Source organism: Drosophila montana, unplaced genomic scaffold, assembly GCF_035044405.1.
Source record: "Drosophila montana isolate Dmon_TW-CO22-7 unplaced genomic scaffold, ASM3504440v1 contig_1409_1, whole genome shotgun sequence".
NCBI lineage: Eukaryota > Metazoa > Arthropoda > Insecta > Diptera > Drosophilidae > Drosophila > Drosophila montana.
In genome coordinates, this window is record NW_026996361.1 from 285,868 (window position 1) to 291,867 (window position 6,000).

At 35.3% G+C, this 6,000-nt stretch overlaps 1 long non-coding RNA gene across 1 annotated transcript; it reads right to left on the reverse strand.

Moving 5' to 3' along the window:
* Positions 1–4,829: 4,829 nt before the first annotated feature.
* On the reverse strand, positions 4,830–5,269 carry LOC135429275 (uncharacterized). Its single transcript, XR_010436394.1, has 2 exons — positions 5,153–5,269; positions 4,830–5,064 (listed from the first exon to the last, which is right to left on the reverse strand). It is a non-coding gene; the product is annotated as an uncharacterized LOC135429275 (long non-coding RNA).
* Between the last annotated feature and the right edge of the window lie 731 nt (positions 5,270–6,000).

The following is a 6,000-nucleotide window of genomic DNA, read 5'->3' on the forward strand; positions in this document are numbered from 1 at the left end:
CCGGAAAAAAATTTAAAATGCAATTGAACTTTGACAGTTTCCAGGAGAATTCAATTACTTTATGCCACGTGCCACTCGAGAGCGGGCGACCGCACTAAACTTTCCACAGTTCGTGTGCGTGCTGGGCCAAAAATGAATGATGGCCTTGTGGCAACTCCCAAAGATCATATGCAGCTGCAAGTAAACTTTTAGTCAGCTTAACTGCTGCGACTTAATGATTTTGAGGCTGAAACTGAGACAAATTTAAGTTGGCCGAAGCAGGCGAAGCAGCTGCAAAAGAGCAAGAAATTTATTATGGGAAGAGTTGGATGGATGCGCATTTCCTTATCTTTTAGGGGCATACCAAATGAATATAATTTAAGAAGCCATTGCATTCACTTTGATCGCACGAAATAAAAAAACACGGCATTTGAGTTTTAAAAGGGAGAAAGTCAGTCACAAGTGAAGTGTTAGGAAGGTGGAAGGTTTCATCACTAACATATCATTTAAGTTGGAGTCATTATTCCCATATTTAGATGCTTATAATGATGTATGCCTTAGAAGAATTCTGTTAAAATCAAGCTACATTACTCAATTTTTAACCAACTAACTTTTATATCGATTTAAGAAATATATTTTTAAGAAACGTGTTTAAAAGTCAACACAAAACATATAATTTTCTTGACTTTTGCCGGGCATGATTCCAGCTCGGAAGTTGTTTACGTGTTTGGCATCGTCAAACACGCTAGAAAATCCTTTAGCTAAGTAAAGACGGAAGGGAGTAGTTGTTGTAAGCTTCCCAAAGAGAAAACCAAGCCTTGCATTCAGGCAACCTATTTACTCTACAATACTTAACTATGTATCCTCATTTTCTGGTCGAGTAAAGTTTAGTGCTCCAGAAAACTGTTAAAATTGTCTGGCAGCAACTAAGAAGGTGATGAAAATAGCGGCTGGCGCGTTCATGAGAAGATGAAAAAAGCATAAGACTTGAGTTCAATAGCTTAACTCAAGTTGGGTGCAAGAAGAGCCTGCCTTAATTGCAGTTGGCAAATACGGGCCAATTGTTTTCGTTCAAAAGTTTATTTGAAACCTTTTTTATCGTTAGCGTTAGCGTTAGGTATGGGCTATGTTGTTGGAAGTTTTTACCATTCTTTGCAATAGATAAGAGAGTATTATCTTAAAGCAACAATCTGACTCGCAACAGTCTTGCTTTGACTGTTGGCCAATGCGAGTCAAGAACTAGAGACTAGGTTCGCTTTAATTAGAAAACCTAATTTAAATTTCTCATGAATTTGTCAAAGGGATGGCAAATATTTACGAAGTGAAATGCTACTTTATATTAAAATTTAAATCAGGATTATGCTGAACCTGATGGGAAAATCAAAATCAGCAGCAAGGCAATGGATACGCTCAATGTTGAAGTCAACCCCAGGCTGTTGGCCAAGTCAAAGTTGGGCACTTTACGTGACTTTCTTAAGATAAACAATTTGCCTGTTTGTCCTTCTGGAATTCAAGTATGGCAGGAGAGAACATGACATATCCTTGTCTTGTTTATGCCACAGCTCACAGACACGACAGGATGTCCGTTGATGGCTTGGACACAGGCTGAATGAAATGTACCAAGGACAGAGAGACCATTGACGGCTGTCGGCCAAATGTTTGTGAGATCATAACAAGCTGATAAACTTTGTCAGTGGTATATGACATATACTTGAACAGGCTGCATTTAACGCCCCCGTTAAACGTCCGAATAAAACTAAGTTGTTTTAGTCACAGTTTGCCATCGACAAAGTTCTTCAATGCTCTTTGGGGCACTTCCGTGACAGCCAGTATCGGCACAAACTTAACTATGATGTACACTGAAAAAACAGAAGGGTAATCACTTACAAATTCAAATCACAAGGCTTTTTAAAATGGAATTGATATTCATCTCACTACTGTGACTTTAAATTTCAGGTTCTTATGTATTATTTCCATCTAAAGTAATTCATATCCTTATTGATGCGGACCCTAAAAAGGGTGTTTGAAATAGTTTAAATAAATCAATTTAAAAAAAAGTTTATACTCCTAGATATCTTCCTTATCTGTTGTTGAAATATTTGAATATGGAAATTGACCTAGTTTGTAAAAAGACAATTTCCATTCAACAAAACTTTCTGATAAGATGCGATCACTCCAGTTGGGTGCAACTCTTCAATACATTTTATTGCTTTCTTTTTAGCTGATATATGTACATATATAAATATGTAGGGATACTTGTTCCAGCTATAGCAGATAATACCACTCACCGCAACATAACTAGGAACAGCATTTGATAAATTCTTGTAAATTCTTTGGTTCTTACAAGACTAAAGCACACCGTGGCGCAATAATCATACGACTTTAAAAATCGTGTAGTAAAACGCTTTTTGTGTGTCTGCAATTGCATAACGTATCCAGTTGAGATACATTTGATATGCATGCAACTGTCTGACTGGGATGAATTTAAAAGCAATCAAAAGTTGAGTAAAAGGAAATAAAGTGCGCAACGTAAAATGCAGGCAACTCCAGGACGAGCGTATCTTATGATTGCCAGATACTCGATGTCTGTAAAGCGCGCAAAAAGGCCACAATAAGGATGCATAAGGAAAAATTGCATACAGGATAAAGCAAGGAGAAGGCAACTGCAGCAAATAAGCTGAACAACGAACCTCTGCATCTGTATGACAGCCAATACATAGCCATGAAAAGAAAAACCAACAAGCCCAAACATTTAGTGGCAACGAAAACCAATTCAAACGCAACCAGAATGGGTAAGCGATGGCGCTCTGTGAGGGCAATGGGTCCGCTGGCATCACTCTGGAAACCGCAGTTTAATTGACATTTGATAAACGCACAGCTCAGCGCGCGGCTGTCCAATTCTCCAGTCAGCCAGACAATGGGGCAGCGACGAACGTTAATCACATCAACTGCGGAGACAACGAGAAGCTCACGGATTGTGAGATAGATAAATTGAATGCGTAACTCAGGCTGATTCGCTTGCGGGTGGGCAACACTCATGTAATCGCCAGACTATCCCCAACCTCACGGACAGTGTCAAATTTTAATGAGTTTAATGGTCTGGCAGTATAATGCAATAAAGTCAACGAATTGACATTTTAATGGAGGCAAATGTCTTTTTAATGACATTAACACCACTTGGTTGTTTAACATTGTAAATAACAAAACACGCATATATGAAATTTTATATAGTCAACGACAACTAGTATTGAATCATAGCCAAGGTTAGGTTGACGGATCATAGTAATAATCTATGCGTTGGCTTAAGGTGAAACTGATATTCATTCTTTTAGTTCAAAGTTTCTGTTTTGATTTAAATATAATAATCAATAATTTATATTCATCAAAACACGAACATTTCTTATATACAAAGTATTAAAAATATGTAAAAAGCTAAAAACTTTAATATTCTAACATTCATTTTAATACCAATTTAATTTAAGTACCAATGAAAGTAATCTTATTTCGGCTGACAAACAAATTTAAAGTTATAGTCGTTTTTCATAAAAAATGTATTTATTTAATAAACCGGAAATGAAACGTTTCATTTACTTGGCTGCCAGTGTAAAACAAGTAAACTCCCCCCATATTAATTGCCTATTCAACAGTTGCTGGCTTGTTGGCTCGAGGAAGACATGGCAAGTGAACTGTGCAACATATACTGGTAAGCCGAACATATTTGGAGACAAGTATTTATACAAATTGGCATGCAAATGCCACATGCTGCACACGAAAAAAAAAGGAAGTCGATATTCGCAAAAAGGGGAAACGGAAGCTTACCCAAACATGCAACAAAGCAGAACCTCGAAATATTTATTGGAAAAAAAAACATTGTATATGACAGTTGCACTTATACGTCAGATTGATTCTTCAAATTTGCTCAAGCGAAGATGAAAAAGTAGCAGATGATTTGGTTAACATCTGGTGTACATTTGTGTCTGCTCTGGTTAGCTTCGGGCAACTTTGCAACTCTTGTTGAATTTGTATTACATTATCGCTGCACGAATGCACTTCAATGAGGTACATTAACTTACCGTAGATCGAAACATATAAAATATATAATTTTATCGTCAATTTGTTTAAACAACAATATCCTTTCAGCTAGTTTATTGTTTTTTGTTGATATTACGCTGTTTGGGTTTATATATACGACTTTTCGTATAAACCTAAAATTCTAGTAATTTGTAAAATATGTTCCTTTTCGAATTTTAAACAATTTGTAGTCTAGTCTTCAAATGATCATCAATGTGAATTAAGCATAGATATTGGCAGATATCTCTTTAAAAAATTGTCATTAAAGCTTTGTAGTAAAGATCATACTTATTAGAAAATAAATATCTGTCAGTTGACATCTATTAAAACTGTTCTCGTCTTCGTCAGTAAATAATCATAATCACCACCTTAGATTAATAATTAAAGCGCGTGGGAAAATCACTAATTTTGATGTCTGTGGCCTACTTTTTCCTTGACACTATTAATTTTATTTCATGGCTTGAAGCTATTTAATTTAATTAACACGCTCTTTGTTTTGGCCAAATAAAGGACCACAATCGGTACAAAGGCAACAATGGCAAAAGCCAAGCTGAACAAAGGCAGTGCGAAAACTTGAATGAGTAAATGCTTAAAGAAAGCGTATCTAACGACTAACTAAAGACAATAAAATAATATTTTATGATTGTTTTATACTATGCTGGGCGCAAGGACATTAGGCAGTCATTAAGTTGGCAAAAGTTTTCATTTGTTTTTCCCGGCACCGGAAAAACAGTTAATGAAAGAAAGTTGTCCACATAAATAATAATTGTGAAAGTGTCGTTGGCTTTGCACTTGCTGCGTTATATTTGGGGGTCCTTAGAACTTGTCGCAGTTACGAGTATAAATTTTTAAACGTACATTTCCAGACGCTACGCAGACAAATGGAAAAATTCCTTTTTCCCACTCAATTAGGGGCATCTGAGGGCATTGCCATCATTTTTATGGGGCGTCGTAAGAAGAACTTTGGCTTTCATCATTGGCGCAATTTTGTGGCACATTTGCTGTGTCTTTCTGCTGCTTTTTGCCAGTCCAAAGAAAATAATAAAAAAATAAATGTAAAACTTTTTGTTGCTTTTCACTTATTTATACTTTACTCATATACATATGCATGCTTATATATAATTCAACAATTTGCAGAGGACAGCTTGCCTTCAGCCGAAAAATTATCCCTTTGCGTTTCATGCACGGGGAATATTTGGGTGAATTTTATTTTATGAGCGTTGCCTGGAAAGGAAAATTATTTTTGGGCTGCTTAAGTGTTCATGTTTGAGTAAAATGTTGCTTTAATTTACATAAATTAAAATTAAATTTGTTACTAATTGCTTGCCCGGAAAATGCTAAACGAATTTCCAGAAATGTTTATTTGTTCGATAACAGTTGTGAATACCACATAACTTATGTTAAGCAAGTATGTATAATCTGGTGAGTTCTCGACTAATTGAACCTACATTACTATTACGCAATATGTAATTATTATTAATAATACCTCTAGCCGTAATTCCACCCGAGATGTAGGTAGATGTCATGTGAAATATTTAATATATATTTTGCAATAAACTGTATGCATATATAACAATTTTATTTAAATTCCATTTGTAAATAGAAAATGATTATAATTGTAAGATCAATCACTGTGCATAATTGGCTTAAGCCTCAATACGAGTTGAAAGTCAACTCTTGTGTAATTTTAAGCATTGATTAATTACATGTTAACATGCCAGCAAATTTAATTACGATTTGCATCGAGATTTATGCAAAAATGTTTGCCAAATAAATGAAGAAATGAATTCTCTTCAAAGTTTCGAAGATATGATACCCTTGCGGATATTTAAGCAGAGGAGTTTTTATGCTAGGCAAATGAAGAGACAGCGGAATTTTCTCATTAACTTTGTGATTTTCGTAAACGAATTCTATTTATATCATATTGTAAAAAGTCGATAAATAAACTTG